This window comes from Anas platyrhynchos, chromosome 11, assembly GCF_047663525.1.
Source record: "Anas platyrhynchos isolate ZD024472 breed Pekin duck chromosome 11, IASCAAS_PekinDuck_T2T, whole genome shotgun sequence".
In the NCBI taxonomy this organism is placed as follows: Eukaryota; Metazoa; Chordata; class Aves; order Anseriformes; family Anatidae; genus Anas; species Anas platyrhynchos.
In genome coordinates this window covers 14,004,721-14,021,635 of record NC_092597.1, presented here as the reverse complement: position 1 = coordinate 14,021,635, position 16,915 = coordinate 14,004,721, and the positions used below count along the sequence as shown (strand labels likewise).

General features: G+C 49.2%; 1 protein-coding gene across 10 annotated transcripts in view; it reads left to right on the top strand.

Annotated features, from left to right (window-relative positions):
- The window catches only part of CSNK1G1 (casein kinase 1 gamma 1), a 105,041-nt gene that overhangs the window by 14,329 nt on the left and 73,797 nt on the right, over positions 1-16,915 (top strand). For 9 of the 10 annotated variants that reach the window (XM_027466537.3, XM_027466539.3, XM_027466535.3 and 6 more), the window contains one exon: positions 3,058-3,165. The gene's annotated coding sequence lies outside the window, so the exon portion shown is untranslated. Of the gene's footprint in view, positions 1-829; positions 984-3,057; positions 3,166-16,915 lie in introns of those variants that run through there. The other variant, XM_072043386.1, reaches the window with a different exon arrangement.

Here is a 16,915-nt window from a genome sequence, read left to right as displayed (position 1 = left end):
TTGAGAAGTAATGGGGAAAAATATCTAGTGATACTGAAAGCCTCTGCTGTGTCCTCTTCCTCTCTCACTGACAGCTAGAAGAGGGTTTGGGTGTCCATGGGGCTTGCCCAAACAATATGATGTTATCTAGACATGGCTTCACGTCCCTGAGTGCTTCCTATCTTTCTGCTTATGGCACTCCAAAATAAGTTTCCTCTTCCTGAGGAGAGTTGCTTGGTGGGAACCAGAGCGTCCTGGCTGAAGGATTCTGCATTATTCCTGTACGGCCACGCAAAGCCAAGGCCTGTTGCTTTCAAGCTGAGATGTACATCCCCGAGCCTGAGGCCTATAGCTGGTGCCATGAAGGAGATGTCACAGGAAGTGCGCCAAGTGTCTGGAGGTACTAATTAAGCACACAAAAGTTTAATTATCTGTCAAAAGCTGGAAGGGGTCTGTCCTGCTGTTTGTGGTTTTGGACAACCTCTTTCATTCTCATTCCTTCTTTCTGTAGCAGCCTCAGTCTTCCCGTAAAGAACAGATGCCCTCACCTGTCTTCTGCATAATTTTAGGTTTTGGGCCGTGAGGCTTTCTGAACGTGGAAAGGCTGGAGCTCATTACCATGATAAACTTGTGCTCCAACCGGGTTGGCCACATATTCTTGCTTGTTAACCATTGCTTTTTCTCACTCCAGGAGGTGGCTTAATTTTGTGCCACGCTTAACAGCTGAACGAGGTTGCTGGCTTCTAGTCCAGGTTTAATGTGTGCTGCAGCTGTGAGCTGGATCCTCCCATTACTCCGAGGTCCTCCACACTTTGCTTGAGCGATCTTGCTCCAGACAGGACTTCTGGGTGAGCCCAGCATCGTCGGTGCGTGGCCAGGTTAAGGCAGCATTTGAAGCTCCGTCTTTGGAGCTTCAAATGCTGCTAGGAGGCTGGAGTCCATCTGAGGCGGTGCTGTTATGTGAACGCGGGAGGAGCTGTGTTTGCTGTGCTGCAGGTCGAAAGGTCTGTTAGCAAATGTCTTGTGTGAGGTGGGGATGGGTTCTCATAACTTGGCTTTGCCAGCAGGAAATGGCAGGGATGGACCTGCGCTGGGGATCTTCTGACGTTGTACTTTGACTCTTCTGTAGCGTGCCAGCCTTCCCATTCTTCAAGCAGAATGTGAATAATGCCTAACCCCGGGTTCAAACTCTAGCCTTAGCAGAGCGTGAAATGATTTATTTAGCTTTATTCCTGAAGTAAATCACCGTGATGTGGAGCAGGTTATAAATAGCCTCCTGTCTAGCTTCCTTGTTGGGAGATGCGGCTTCTCAGAAGCTGGTATTTCTGTGGAGATACCAAGGCAGTCTTTGGTCAACGATCCCTGTTGGGAATTGGAGTGCATTGCTTCTCTTTTCCTTGTAAGTACAACCAGGGCACGTTCAAGGTGCTGAAAGAGCAAGCTTCACTGGGCTAAAGGTGCTCAGCGTTTACATACGTGGACTGCCGTGTTAATGGGCTGCTCCTACCTTTTGCCCAGCAGTGCTGCTCGGTGCTTTGTCGAGTAACTGCAACCCCTCCTCTGCTGGGAGTAGAGGACTCACGATTTTCTGTTTCCTGTAGGGCTTGGATTGGGACGAGTTTGGCCGGTTCTTCCCTGCTGTAGCCTTTGGCCTGGTCAAATCACGTAAAACAGTTCTGCTTGAAGTCTGCCTTACGTGCTTTGCAATAAAATATCGGGGGATGTACTCAACCTCACACCTCTCAGCTCCACTGGAAGGGCTGTGCGCTGGAGTGCTTGGGCTGTGCCGTGTTCTCCTTGCCTGCGTGGCTTCGTGGACAAGCTGGTGCTGGGTAATTGTAGGCGAGGATTAATGACGATGCCTGCTGTGAGCTCAGTGCGACTTCTGAAGTCGGGTGCAACGCCGATGAGCAATCCCCACAGGTCCTCGAGGAGAGGGGTGGTGAACGCCTCTGGAGGAACGTGTGCGTGACTGGGGCTGGACTGACAACAGGTTTATAGGAGTACAGGGCAGAGGGGGACCAAAACCTTGTGTGCTTTGGTCCAAGTGGTGCCTCCTGGCAGTGCGGTGATGACTTTGTGTCTTGTACTTGATGTTAGAAATGGGAGAAGTACGTTCCTGGCTGACAGGGTGCAGGCCAAGTGACAGACATCAACTTCTGCCATGGCCGGGTTAAGGGGACCGGTTCTCCCCATGTGCCTACGTTACAAGCAGGCAGAGGGGACCGTATAGACCCTTAAACTTCTCCTGTAATAGTTATGAAAATAAAATAAAAGTGTTAGCTTTGCATGCCCCTGGACGTTAGGGAGTCTGGTTGTCTGTAGCCCATTATGGAGCATCACATGTAAGGGAGTCTGACATGGCACTGCAGCATTTCGGGGCCTGTTTTGAGTGGACTGTCAGTTTTTTTGGAATTGAAGTTGCTTTTAAAATCAGGATTTTGGTTAGAGCAGCCCATGCTCTTTCTCCAAAGGAAGTTAAACACCCAAGTTGTGAATGCAGAACAGAGTAACCTGTATTTGCTCATTCAAAGCAGAGCTTTCCAGAAATATTTTGGAAGTTTCGTTTTGGTTCTACCTTCACCTCCCTGTCACAGGGGCTATGTGCAATGGAGGGTGTTTTTAAGGAAAAAGGCACAAACAAACAAAGCCTCTTGTGCTGACCAAACTGCCCGCAGCATCGCAGGAGGTACAGTCAGCCCAGGGATGCTGCTGCGGGTTTGGGAACCTGTTTCCCAAGGTGGGGAAATGCAGTTTAACAAAAACAAAAGGCAGAATTTCCAGAGACAGAAACTTTGGTGTTTTAAGAAAACCCTGTTGTCTTCTGAACTGAAGTTTGTGTTATTGCACAGAAGGCTGTTAGTTTGCCAAGACATGGGGGTAAGAAGAAATACTAGAATTTGTCTGTAGGAAGTGCTGTTTGGCTCAGTTTCTCCTGTAGCACACATGGAAGTTGCATTAAACTGAAAACTGTAAACCATGCTTTTATTTCTTAGCAGAATAAAGCAAGACTGGAAGTTGTTGCTGGCTTTAGCTGTTGCCTTTAGATTTTCTAGAATGTTGTCTTTTGCCTTCCAGATTGATTACGGATATGACTGGCTGGCTGCTGTGCTGCTCCTATGCCCCAGCACTTCCTGCCCTGTGATTTCAGATAGCAAACACAAGAAGTGAATTGCAACACGTGTGGTGAGTACCATGTGGCTCCATACTCTGGAGGGTCTTAGCATGCAGCTCTTACCTCTGTTCCTAAGCAGTATCTAAGTGTTAAGTCTGTGGGGTTATACCAGGAGACCCAAATGCAAGTAGTTCAGTGCCTATGCCTTATTTCCTTTTTAGTATCTTCTTTAAGTTTTGCCAGTATTTTTCTTACCTGAAGTAACTTCTCTGGGATCTTGCATCTCTAATCTACTTCCCCTAGCTTTATTTTTAGAAATATGCATGTTGAGCTGAAAAGTAGGTAGCTGCAATGCTGCCTGTCAACGATGAATATATTCAACAAGGAAATGGGGCGGGATAGTCAGGGAGAGTCCAAAGTCTTTTGTGAGGAGCTGAAGCTTCTAGGCAAGTGTTTTAACTCTGTTACCAGGAGGAGAATTGATGTGCTTAGTAAATGAGCATTTGTTCTGGTGTGATGTGTAAAATATGGGCTGGGTTGCCTATTCTGCTCGTTTCATCTGTTAATTTTAACAGAAAAGTTGAAAGATGCTGAGGGTTTTCTTCTCCAGAACAGAGAAAGCAAAGGAAATAATGTTCATGGGTGGGTATTTGACGTCATTGTGGATAGATACCTTGATTTCACAAAACAGGTGGTAGTGATGAAAATAAAAAAGCGAGTGTTTGGGTTTGATAAGAGAGGACCTTGAGAGAGCAATGTGCCTCTGCTTAGCATGCATTTTTGGGGTGTTCGTAATGAGTACTGCAGGAGTGAAAGTGGCTCTCCAGTTTCCTTTCTGGGCTTCTGAAAAAAGGCAACAAACTACTTCTCTGTTGTTGTTTGAACGTAAGCCAGTGCAGACTCAGTAACACTGATAAAATGCTTTGGGCCTTCAGTTTCAGACCTTAACGGTCTCATCCTTTTGGGGTGCTGTTTCTACTTTTGAACAAAATGGGTCCACAAAACAAATTCTTTCTAAATTTTAACTTTCATTTTAAACTCTGTGTAGTTAAACTTTGTGTAGACAGCCTAATAAACTTCTGACTTTTGGTAATTTCAATGGGGGCGGGGGGAACAAACGAGCAGCTGATAGTTCGATGCTTTCAGTAGCTTCATGCCTGGGGGAGAAATCGGTTTTCAATTTTGCTTTGTATGGTATGTCCAATTATTATGCAGTTTCATCCCCTGAAACTGATTTATCTCTTTTTGGTGCCAGTAGTAGGAGTGCCATTAATTGTCTGAAAAGTCTTTAGTTTGAGCAGTTCAGGCTGGTGCAGTACAGTGCTTTTAATATCTTCGTATGAACGCAGCAGAGACTGCAGGCATCTGACTCTGCTTCGTTTTTACATTGTTTTGTCTTAAAGATAAGCAAGCCCCTGGAGTCTGAAGCAGCCCTCTTTGTTGATGTGATGTTGCGGAGGGTTGCTTTCATGACAGAAGTCGCTGGCTTGTTTTTGTTCTTCCCTGCCTGCAAGTCTGGGATCTTGAGAACTTTTTTATCAGATGAAACTGTTTCCATGGGGTTTGGGATCACAGTGTGCTGTTCAGCTTGAGAGAAGCTTCTGCCCAGCTCGCAATGTTTAACTTTCCTCCCTTGCTTGCTTTCTGTTCAGCCACTGACACAAAGATGTAGATTTTTAGCACAGACTGCTAGGCAATGTGAACGTGAGATCAGCTGCTGAGGAGACCCAAGTGCATGTTGTTTTCTGATTGTTGATAATGCATTTCTGAAGCTCTTTATCGGTTCCAAGACACTGAAAAGTGCTGCTGTCTCAGCCACAGATCTTGCTCCCGAGCTGCCTACGCTTGTATCCTGTTCCTGCCTCCTGTCTTATCTTTCTGTGTATTTTAACACTTAAACCAGCTCTGGTTTTCCTATTTCACGACTTTCATTCCCCCGTGCTCCTCTGTAAGCCAGCACCTTACCCATTCAGGGAGCCTCCATCTGCACGCTCCCTCTGCTGGGATCCCCAAGCAGAGGCACACCAACAGGACTCTTCCCAGCTCCAGCGAAACCTGTGCCAGGCCCTTCTGCTGGTGTGTCTATGCTGTGAAAACATGCTTTGGCTGTACAGGAGAGGGGCTAGCTCCCCAGCCTGCCCTGTTTTCCTCCGGTGTGCTTGGTGAACCCGCAGTGCCTCCTCAAGTTCAAGGAGCGTGGCTTTAGGAGCAGATTTTATCCCAGGTGACACAGATGAACAGAAGCAACAGCAGCTTAAATTAAATTAAATGGTGAAATTCCCGGATTGAGCAGTTGCTTGTGTGGCTCATCTCCACTGTTCTCAGTAAGTGGAGCTTTGGAGTGGCTTTCTGCCTCGTAGATGCAGTATGTGCCGGTATGTGATAGACCTGGACCAGTGGTGGCTTGTGCCGGACAGTACTGTGCCATCGCCTCAATTGGGGTGGGTTGCAGATGGACTGCTCCATGCAATACCAATGCAAGCCAGCTGGACCCAAAGCCTGAGCCTCGATGCCCAAGAAGGGGGACAGCGGTGAAACCCATAGGTGCCTCTGCTGCTCTGGGGCTGCACACTGAGAGTCATCCTGATGATGTGTGGTAGCTAAAATATCCTGCACGCGAAGCTTTCTAGTTGTATTAGTCATCCATCAGGCTTCTGGATTATTTAAGTGCTGAAGCTCTCCTCAAAGAACAGCAATATCTATTTGTAGAAAGGTACATAATGTGAAGTGCAATTCCAGTATATTCGAGTTAACGCTGCTTAAGATGTTCTTGGGAATGCTGCCTCCCCTCTTGTGGGACTTCGTGATCTGCAGAGCCTGTATCAAAGATCTGTAAGCTTATAAGGTGTCTTGGGGACTCAAATGGTGATGCCATTAGGGTTCCTTTTCAGCTATGAACTTCCTGCGGTCACACCTCCAGCTGGGCACGGTGTGGCTTCACCTGTTGGGTGTTGGTTGTAAAGCACTGATATACCCAGAAGGACAAGGGGACAGTGACCAAAAAGGTGCTCAGCAGCTACAGAAAAATATTCTTCCATTAAGTTGGGGGGCCTAACTCAAACTGTTAAGGACCAAAACCACCCTGTTTAACTCTTCAGCTTGCTCAGACTTGATCTGAGCCTGAAAATGCCTGGAGCTGAACTGGTCCACCCCGAGCTGTAACTCAGCTCTAGCAGGCTGCTTAAGGAAGGTCTCTAGGACAGCTGCTAGCCAGAAGGTTAATTACAGTACAGCACGATTATATTTCCATACACTTAGCAAAAACTGGAGTCTTTATTGCTTTTGTAATGCATACAGGTTAACTTCACGATATTCTAACCCCAAAATTAAACACGCAGTTTCATGTAATGTTTGAGATTCGTAGGCTGGCAAAACGCTTGTTCTTCCTTATGCGGTCTGGCTTTTATGTAACTCATTATTTCTGCTCAAATGTTGCAGATAGTCTGTTTCCTCTAGCAACAGCCACCAGATGTTTAGCTGAACAAGACTTAATTCTTTAAAATTGACCTGTAAGAAATGTGTGAAGGCGAAGCCGGGGGTGGAACAATTGTATGTCAGCATGATTTCCATTTTCTTGCTAAGAACCCAGTGCAAGCCTTGCAGTTTCATTTAGCAACGATGGATCCTTATTTTTTGTGGTATGCTATGAGGCCTTTTCCATGGTTTTTAATGTTTCCATAAATGTGTTGTTTTAAGGTGGGCCGGGAGGAGGGAAGTTGAACGGTCTAATGATGGTTAACATGGCTTGGGCAATTAGGGCTGCATGGGCTGGGTCTGTCTGGTGGATCTGCAGCCGTGCAGATCCTGCTGTGAATTCTGGTTGTCAGCAAGTGTCTTACATACCTGTAGGTCACCTCTGGTCAGCCCTGGGCCTTTGCTGGGCTGACTGTTTCACAGCTCCTTGGGAAGCTGACTCCTCAGTTTCAGTGGTGGGTGGAAAGAGCCCCCCAGTGTGTTATGGGGGATAAAGACAGGACAAGGGGTAACAATTTTAAACTTTTTTTTTTTTAAATAGGTTTAGATTTAGACATTTAGGAACTCTATTTATCTGTACTTGAGAATTGCACGTGGGCTGGAGAAGTACAGCTCTGCAAATAGTTTCAGTTTTCAGTATCTGCTGGTTTAGGTTAGAGATGCTTCTGCTGGAAACGATGATTGTCTAGTACCAGAAATGCTTCAGGACATGGTGCACATGCTCCAGCCTTCTCATTTAGGGATTCCAGCATGTGTTAGCCTTTGTTTTGGTGCTCTTTCAGAAATTCTAGATGCCTCCCACAAAGTTTTGACACAGCTTAAGGGGGAGGTGACTTGAATATCCTTCTCTTGTAGTGAGGTGTGAGGCTGGTACTCACAGTAACGCTTCAAACTCCTGTCCCTTATGCTGCTTGCATCAGGCTCATGCTTTCAGTAATTTTCAGAACCAGTGCATGATGATACTTACAGTAAAGCCTTGCTAAAATGAGCTTGTGAGCAATGTGCTCACTGGCTACTTGCTGGATTTTACTGCTGTCACCTGATGTTGTCATCCTTGCACAACAAGCTCCTCCTTTAAGTATATTCTAGATATCAAAAAGGAGATGGTACTGAATTATTTTGCTTACTACCTGAAGCTGATAACTGAAACATTACATTGAATTGAAACATCACCTAAATAATTGAAGTTCAGCGTCTCCTGTCCTAGCTTTTCACACTGGGAAGGGGGAGGGAGGCTGTGCCACCTCCTAGCGTTTCAAAAACATGTGAGGGTGGGAGATGTGGCTGGGGTTCTAGCAAAAGCTGTTGCTGCTGCAGTTAACACAAAGGGAAGCCTTTATGTTCTTGGCATGCTGCTATTATGCAGCATACAAAAAGCGCTTCCCCTGTTTGGTAATTTTCAGTAGCTAAACTCCTCAAACATGCGTCTGTTTTGAGTTGTTAGAGGAATCATAATGTCCAATTGTCTGCAAGCTTCTTAACTGTTCATTTAACAGAGCAGCGCTGTGACAGCTTGCTGTTGCTGAGGAGGGTGATAGCATCCACCTGTAGCTTTCCTCAGGCTGTTTCTGAGGCTTTTTTAACCTCTCAGGAACCTGATGGAAAGCCGTCCAGTTCTGGTAGGTGAATTGGCTTACCGAGAGGTCAAATGAGTGACAGAGCCTGGAGAGACTGGGAGGGTTTGCTGGATGGAGAAATAGGAGCGTGCCTTTGAGGTTAAGTAGATGTTAAATGGGTTAAGCAGTCCTTAAAACACTTCTGGTGTGTAAGGGCCACAAAAGTGCCCAAGGCCAGGCTGGATGAGGCTTCGGGCAGCCTGGGCTGCTGCAAAGCATCCCTGCACATGGCAGGGGGCTGGAGCTAGATGGTCTTTGAGTCCCTTCCAACCCAAACCATTCTGGGATCATGCTGGGGACTCCCTGCCCCTTCTAACCAGCTCCTCTGTTTCCTGCAGCCCCCAGGAGGCAGCTGAAGCCTGGCTTTGGCTTGCGTTGCCCTCCCTCATGGGACATGGGCAGGTCGAAGGCTAGCACCAGGCAAGGCGAGGATGCAGTGAATGGGAGCAGGGAGGTGGCAGCAGCTTGGGAACATTTGTGCTCGGTGCCTCCTGTTGCCTGGGGAGCTGCAGGTCTGTCCTGAGCCATGACCCCAACCTGAGGCTCCTGGCTCTGAGAGGCCTCTTGGGGCTGGAGTTTCCTTGTCTCTGCTTCATTTCAGTTTTCACGCCTTGGTCTGGCTGCTAAACTACGAAGGTTGTTGCAGCCCAGGCTAATCATGGTCTGCTACATCCCTGGGGATGGGTGGAGGAGTCTGAACTGTGGTGTGGGGGCAGCATTTCAGACTTGCTGGGTGCTTTAGGGGTTTTATGGAGCCATTTGGGGATTCACATGAAGTTGGCCACTAAGAACAACATGAAAAACAGAAAATGTTACAGGGATAAACGGATGGCTGGCTGAGAGAGGTTTGCATGCAGCTTTCTTCCCTCAGGTCGTGAGAAATCTGGAGGTAAAAGCTTAATTGTGTTTCACTTTGAAGGCTTTGGAAGTTTTTTCTCATCACCTTGAACCTTTTCTCTGTGCTTCAGCACTTGCAGCTTATGGAATATTAAACATGTCACCATGTATCCGAGCTGCTGTAAGAACAAAACCAAAATCCAGAAACAGAGTACATATGGAGCTTTGACTCGCACCCAAACTCCGTCGTTACGCTGTCATAAATAGATCTGGGAAGGCTGTTTTCAAGCGGTGCATGGATGCTTAGCCTCACTGGTTTTGCTCAGACGGAGGCGGGGAGGGACATCAAGAAAACTAAAGCTAATTAATTGATATAATATGTATATGGTCAACAGGTGGATCAGGTATAAGCTGCTTTCTTACACAAATACTCAAATTGGAAAAACTGTTGTACAGTAACTGACGTTTTGTAAAAACAAAAACCCACCACTGACATGCACCTAGCACAGTAATCCAACAATAATTCCTGGATTAAGCAATTGCTAAAGGCAAATACACAGTTGCTGTTGTCTGCTCTTGCTCTAGCAGCAGCAGAAGTTTGCAGTCTTGTAGCTCATCACTGTAAAAAGGGTAGGTAATGAAGCATCTGTAGCTCACGTGCCAAGGCTCTGGCAGTTGCTTGACATCTGTCTGGGCTCTGTAGATGTGATCAAGCAAGGTTTCACTCCAGACCACATTGGAATGCATTTAGGTAGGCTTTCCTCTCTCCCACGCACAGTTTCACCTTGTCCCAAGGCTCGTTCTGCTGTCAAACTAATGTCATAATCAGGATCTGTGTTTTCTGCGTATACCTGTTCTTACTTTAAACGGTGAACTTTTCCCAGAATGGCAGAATGTTAGGGATTGGAAGGGACCGTGAAAGATCATCTAGTCCAATCCCCCTGCTGGAGCAGGAGCACCTAAATCCGGCCACAAAGGAGCTCATCCAGGAGGGTTTTGAAAGTCTCCAGAGAAGGAGACTCCACAACCCCCTGGGCAGCTGATGACCAGGAATCGCCACTAGGCAACATTCTGTGATTAAAGGCAAGCATGGAGAGAGGTCTCAGGCTAATGAAGAAAAGCCGTCTCGGGAGAGACCGAACCCAGGAGTGGGCCCCAGTGAATCAAGGACAAGGTGTCACTTCCGAGCTGTGAGACTCCCATCACGGAGTTGGGAGTCAGCCCCGCATCCCCAGCAAAGGCTCAGTGGGTTTGGGCTGGCGTGTAGGCAAGAACAGTTTGTGCAGCACAGGAAGCTCTGAGGGAGAGAGGCGCTCCATTTTGGGTGGAAAAGGAGTCTTTTTCTCTCAAAAGAGAGAGAAGAGGGCATAGAACACCATCTCCTTTGAGCAGCCGAAAGACACTGCTAATTTCTGTGTTTCACCTGAGACAAGCGATAGACCGCAATGCTTCCTAGTCTCTGAGAACAGCACCTTTCCCAGAGCAATTCGTCCTCAGACAGCCCATTGCTCTTGTAGTTCCTTGCTTTTGCCCTTGGTGGTGGTATCCTGAGGAAATCTCTGTTTTTTAGGTACCCTCAGGCTGCCCTTGCAGGAGGCCAGCAGCGCCTTCCAAGGATGCTGCAGGTTGCCAGGCCCGGTTCCCCAGCTGGCAGGCATTCTGTGCTGCCAGGCTTTTAGGAGACTTTTGCTGTCAGCCTTTTTCCCAGTCGGGCCAGGTCACCTCTGTGGCTGCTCCCATCCCCACCACATTCCCATTCCCATGAGGACTTCTCGTCCCCAAGTCTCCCTTGGGGACCCGCCACCTGCAGCCATTCCCCGTCAACAGCCGACATCCCCAAACCACTTTGTGGTGCGGACAGCAGGAGAGGGCTGCGTTCAGCCTCCCGCTGACCTACGCCGGAAGAAGTGCAGGCAGAGGCTTTGTAGGGTGGCAAAGTCCTAATTTAATAGGGGAGTAATTGTGGCTGCCACCCCCAGCCAACCCCCAGCTGAGGTCATTTGAGATCCGGGAATGGGCCTAGCGGCCTACACATGGTCGCCGGACCCCGGATCCTCTTCTTGGACCCGACGCAGCCAGGAGATATCGTCGAGGTCGACGTACCAGATGTCCTCATTGAGTCTGTGCCCGGAGTGCCTTCGGGCCATCCCCCGTTCTTGAAAGGGGCTGCGCTCCCTGCGCCGGGGCGAGGCACTGCGGGAGCGGTAGTTGGGGCTCCTCTGCCGCCGCTGCTGCTGCTGCCGCTGCTGCCGCCGCCCCATCCCCGCGTTGCGCTCCAGTCCTCGGCGGGGATGGGGGGGTGAGGCCTCGCGTCGGGGGGCTGAGGCGTCGCGTTGGGCGGGTGCCTCCAACCGTTCGATGGCCACAATACGCCTACGGCACATTGGGCAGGTGAACCTCTGAGTGGCCCAGGGCTGAATGCACTGCCGGCAGAAGCAGTGCCCGCAGGGGTGCATCCGAGACGCGTCGGACAGCTGGCCCAGACAGATGGGGCAGGTCTGGTCCCCAGGGGCCTCCTCTTCTGGCTGCTCCCGCTCTTGCTGGTTCATTGTCCCTGCAGCAGCCCCGGCGTCGAGATGGTCTTGTGTGGAAAGCTGCCCTGGTGCAGGGTGGTTGTCAGCAGGCTCCGGTCTTCCCCTGCGGGTCGCTGGCAGGATGTCGACGCTTCACGTCTCCCTGGCTGGACCTCAGCACCTTGCTTGCCACCAGCAGGACCACTAGAGAGAGAAGCAGGAAGAAAACATTCTAGCAGCAAATCCACATTAGCTTTCTAGGTTCGGCCAAGTTGTCTAGAGTACTAGAGCAGTAAATGTTCTTCGTATGGACTACAAGCAATGCCATTATAACGGCAGCTCTGCTTCTGAGAGGTTATACTTCGAAGGCAAGACTATACTTAGGATAGGTGAGGACCATGTAGGTATAGATATTTGATGACATTACCGAAGGACCTTGATGGCTCGCGTGCAAGAAGAATGGCTTCGAGTGTGCTTTGCACAACACCTCCGCCTCCTGTCTTCCAGCAGTGGGACCTCGAGCAATTGAGTGCCACGAGCTGGACTGGCCGCAGGCACGCCGCTCAGGGCTTTTATAGCCAGCCACCTTTTGTGAGGTCGTAGGGTGACAGTGACTCTGTGGTTCCATCACAAGGGTCTCCGGGTGCCCCTGATGGCAGCACTGACAGACGTCACCTGATGGCTGTGGGACAAGGCTGAGGTGAGATGGCTGCTCCACGCTGACAGGAGCCATGTCTGCCAGGCTGGGGTCCAGGCCCAGTCTGCGGCCTGAGAGCTGGGGATGTCCTTGACGTGCAGCTGGACACCCGAGCATTGGAGACGTCCTGAAGAGACCGTGGAAACAACGAGTATTAAACCCAAAATACGAAACAGTAACCTGAAGGGATGTCTGGAATTGCTCAAGCGTTGTATCGGCTTTGCGTCATGAGAAGGCTCAGCTCTAGCCCCAAAATGCAGGCTGCGCTCTGTCATCCTTATTGTGAAAAAGTTTTGTCTCGTACTTAAGTGGAACCTCCTGTGTTCCAGCTTGCACCCATTGCCCCGTGTCCTATCATTGGATGTCACCGAGAAGAGCCTGGCTCCATCCTCCTGACACTCACCCTTCACATATTGACAACCATCGATAAGGTCACCCGTCAGTCTCCTCCAAGCTAGAGAGACCCGGCTCCCTCGGCCTTCCCCTGTCAGGGAGATGCTCCACTCGCGTAGTCATCCTCATGGCTCTGCACTGGACTGTCTCAAGCAACTTTAAATGTAGATGGGTGTGAAAGTGCAGAAAAAGGGGCTTTCAAGAATCTTTTTGGTTTAGTATTCGTAGCCGCATGGGAAGCTGGAACGGCTGCAGGTTGTTGCAAGGCCGATGTTTGGGACTTCACAAGGTTAGGCTTTGAGCAGCAAAATGTCAAATTGGCAGCAAATCCTGGAGGCTGATACTACAGATAAGCCAAATGGGAAGAGGCATGCGTTCAGCTGGTCTGGTTTCCAATTGAAAAGTCAATCTCTGTAGGCAGGCAGGGTTCATAGTGAGAAATATTCTCCCCAGATGCATCCACGTTGTCCTTGGGCTTCAGGAACCAGTGGCTTCCTCTGCTCGTCGCTCCTTGCGTGTTGTTTATTTCTTTGGTCTTTGGCTTTGGTTTCTCCCCAGTGGTAATCCAGGGGAAGCCAGGAGATGTCTTGTAATCTCTTTCCACCAAACTCCTGCCTTAATGTTATTACAGGGGCTTGTTTGGGTTCTTGAGAAATCTTTAGGCTTCTCCCTGCAATGTTGCCAACTCTGACTCCATTACAGGATGGGAAATGCAGTCGCGTGGAGCTCTTCTTGCTACACTTAAAACTTCCTTGCGTTTTTGGGGTGGTCTGTTTTGGGGACCAAAGGATAGTACAGGCCTTCTTAGCATAAGATTGCACTGGATGCCTGTTTTCAATTGCACCGTCCAAATGCTTCATCAGCTTCCTTTTCCGCTTTCCTGCTCACTCATCCCTGAGCAATCCTGTTCTTAAGGAATGGCTCTGGAGTTGGCTGCTCAAAGAAACCACCACTGAAATTCATCTTAAATTTCATTGTTTGTTGTACTCCACAAACTTTGGGGCAATCGACTTTCATCAAGCTTTCACCGTGGGACTTCCCAGAAGAACGGGGCAGGCATCAATACAGGCTGGGAGCAGCCCTCAGGAACTTCTCTGGGGACAGACAGTCACTTCTGTCCTGCAGCTCTTTTGCATGCTGTTGGGACTCCTCTCCTGTGTGTTCCTTTGTGTTCTGCTGTGTTATGGGGCTCGTGTTTTGTTATTTCTTCGGTGAGGGAACGTGTGTGGATCTCTCCTCTGGCTTTGTCAGAACAGCTGCAGAAGTGGAAGGTCTTTGAAAACCGTCAGATGGGATTGAAACGCACGAATGGGTTCAGAAGCTTGCAAAACAGGAATACTGACGCATCTGAGGCCAACACAAATCTAAGTGCTTTAGGAATGGAGCAAAGTGCTTCCTTTTTTTTTAACAGCAAGACTTGGCTTTGCTCATGTTCACACTGGCTGGCCTTTACAGGTACGTGCCTTGCCTTCTGAATAAATTGCCGGACCATAAGTGGGTGGACGATTTGTTTATTTTGCCATAATGTTTGCAATTGCTTGACATCTGTCTGGGCTCTGTAGATGTGATCAAGCAAGGATTCACTCCAGACGACGTTGGAATGCGTTTAGGTAGGCTTTCCTCTCTCCCACGCAGTTTCACCTTGTCCCAAGGCTCGTTCCGCAGAGGTGTGACTGTCAGACCACCGTGGTTGAGAGTTTATTTTCCGTTTTAATGTTGAAGTCCAGTTTTTAGCATTTCCTTTAAAGGAAATGTCAGATTGCCCTCAGTGCCCATCTCTCCTCAACTTCTTTCTCCAGCTGAAAGGGAATCAAATCTGTATGATGTCTGTGGGAGAACAGTATCCTCCAGTTCTTGTTCTATCGCTTCTTGTTCTGATGTATCAATGGAAATGTCACTTAGCAAAAGAAAGGACTTCTCTGATGTGGACGTCTAAGCTGGCCACACCAGCTCTGAGGTCTCAAAACACAAAAGGTGACTTCTGACAATTTTGACGGGTGATGTACAGGTCCATATTGGGCACTTTCTATAGATGCTATCAAGAGATGCTGCCCTGCTCCTTTATTTTGCCTTGAGGAAGTGCTGCTTTCTAGGCTGAAGAATTGGACTCAAACCCTCGAGAAGGCTGAAAAAAATATTGTTTGCATGGAAGGAACGGGCAGAGTAATGAAGTCACTTAATCTTGAAAAATACAGTTTAAAGGTAGTGCCCAAACGTGATCTGCAGTTCTGGGAGGCAGGGTTTCAGAGGGTCAGCCATTTCTTAGTTTACCTGAAGATTTGTTTATGGGGAAGGGTTGGGATGGGACTTTAGTGCCTTTCAGAGGACAGAAAGACGTTTGGTAGCACAAGTGGTATGACTTCTCTGTGGTTAGGAGGTAAGCTTGCATGGGATAACGTATCACTAATGACTGATTGAAACCTGATGTGTTTTTATTATGAACAGCTCTGTGCTGGTTTGTCCGAGAAAGCTTTGGGCTTCCTGTGGAGGAATTTAGCCCCCAGATGATTGAAACAAGAAATCTGGTGGCCTTAGGAGGCAATCTGGAACATTGGGCTGCTTTATACTCCTAAGCTAACTATTTTTCCCTTTTTTTTGTCAGCCCGCAGGGTCCTTGCACTAGTGGTTTTGGTGGTGAAGGAGGGAAGAGAAAATAATTTGTACTATGGTATTAAGAGTAACGGGGTGGAATAAGATCTTGCCTGTGCTCCATGAGATTGGCACTCATGAAATGAATGTGAAAGCTGCACACGAAGAAATCTTCAAGCAGAAGTCCATGTGTTTTAGGGCAAGCTGATGTCATAATCAGGATTTGCGTTTTCTGCGTATACCTGTTCTTACTTTAAACGGTGAACTTTTCCCAGAATGGCAGAATGTTAGGGATTGGAAGGGACCGTGAAAGATCATCTAGTCCAATCCCCCTGCTGGAGCAGGAGCACCTAAATCCGGCCACAAAGGAGCTCATCCAGGAGGGTTTTGAAAGTCTCCAGAGAAGGAGACTCCACAACCCCCTGGGCAGCTGATGACCAGGAATCGCCACTAGGCAACATTCTGTGATTAAAGGCAAGCATGGAGAGAGGTCTCAGGCTAATGAAGAAAAGCCGTCTCGGGAGAGACCGAACCCAGGAGTGGGCCCCAGTGAATCAAGGACAAGGTGTCACTTCCGAGCTGTGAGACTCCCATCACGGAGTTGGGAGTCAGCCCCGCATCCCCAGCAAAGGCTCAGTGGGTTTGGGCTGGCGTGTAGGCAAGAACAGTTTGTGCAGCACAGGAAGCTCTGAGGGAGAGAGGCGCTCCATTTTGGGTGGAAAAGGAGTCTTTTTCTCTCAAAAGAGAGAGAAGAGGGCATAGAACACCATCTCCTTTGAGCAGCCGAAAGACACTGCTAATTTCTGTGTTTCACCTGAGACAAGCGATAGACCGCAATGCTTCCTAGTCTCTGAGAACAGCACCTTTCCCAGAGCAATTCGTCCTCAGACAGCCCATTGCTCTTGTAGTTCCTTGCTTTTGCCCTTGGTGGTGGTATCCTGAGGAAATCTCTGTTTTTTAGGTACCCTCAGGCTGCCCTTGCAGGAGGCCAGCAGCGCCTTCCAAGGATGCTGCAGGTTGCCAGGCCCGGTTCCCCAGCTGGCAGGCATTCTGTGCTGCCAGGCTTTTAGGAGACTTTTGCTGTCAGCCTTTTTCCCAGTCGGGCCAGGTCACCTCTGTGGCTGCTCCCATCCCCACCACATTCCCATTCCCATGAGGACTTCTCGTCCCCAAGTCTCCCTTGGGGACCCGCCACCTGCAGCCATTCCCCGTCAACAGCCGACATCCCCAAACCACTTTGTGGTGCGGACAGCAGGAGAGGGCTGCGTTCAGCCTCCCGCTGACCTACGCCGGAAGAAGTGCAGGCAGAGGCTTTGTAGGGTGGCAAAGTCCTAATTTAATAGGGGAGTAATTGTGGCTGCCACCCCCAGCCAACCCCCAGCTGAGGTCATTTGAGATCCGGGAATGGGCCTAGCGGCCTACACATGGTCGCCGGACCCCGGATCCTCTTCTTGGACCCGACGCAGCCAGGAGATATCGTCGAGGTCGACGTACCAGATGTCCTCATTGAGTCTGTGCCCGGAGTGCCTTCGGGCCATCCCCCGTTCTTGAAAGGGGCTGCGCTCCCTGCGCCGGGGCGAGGCACTGCGGGAGCGGTAGTTGGGGCTCCTCTGCCGCCGCTGCTGCTGCTGCCGCTGCTGCCGCCGCCCCATCCCCGCGTTGCGCTCCAGTCCTCGGCGGGGATGGGGGGGTGAGGCCTCGC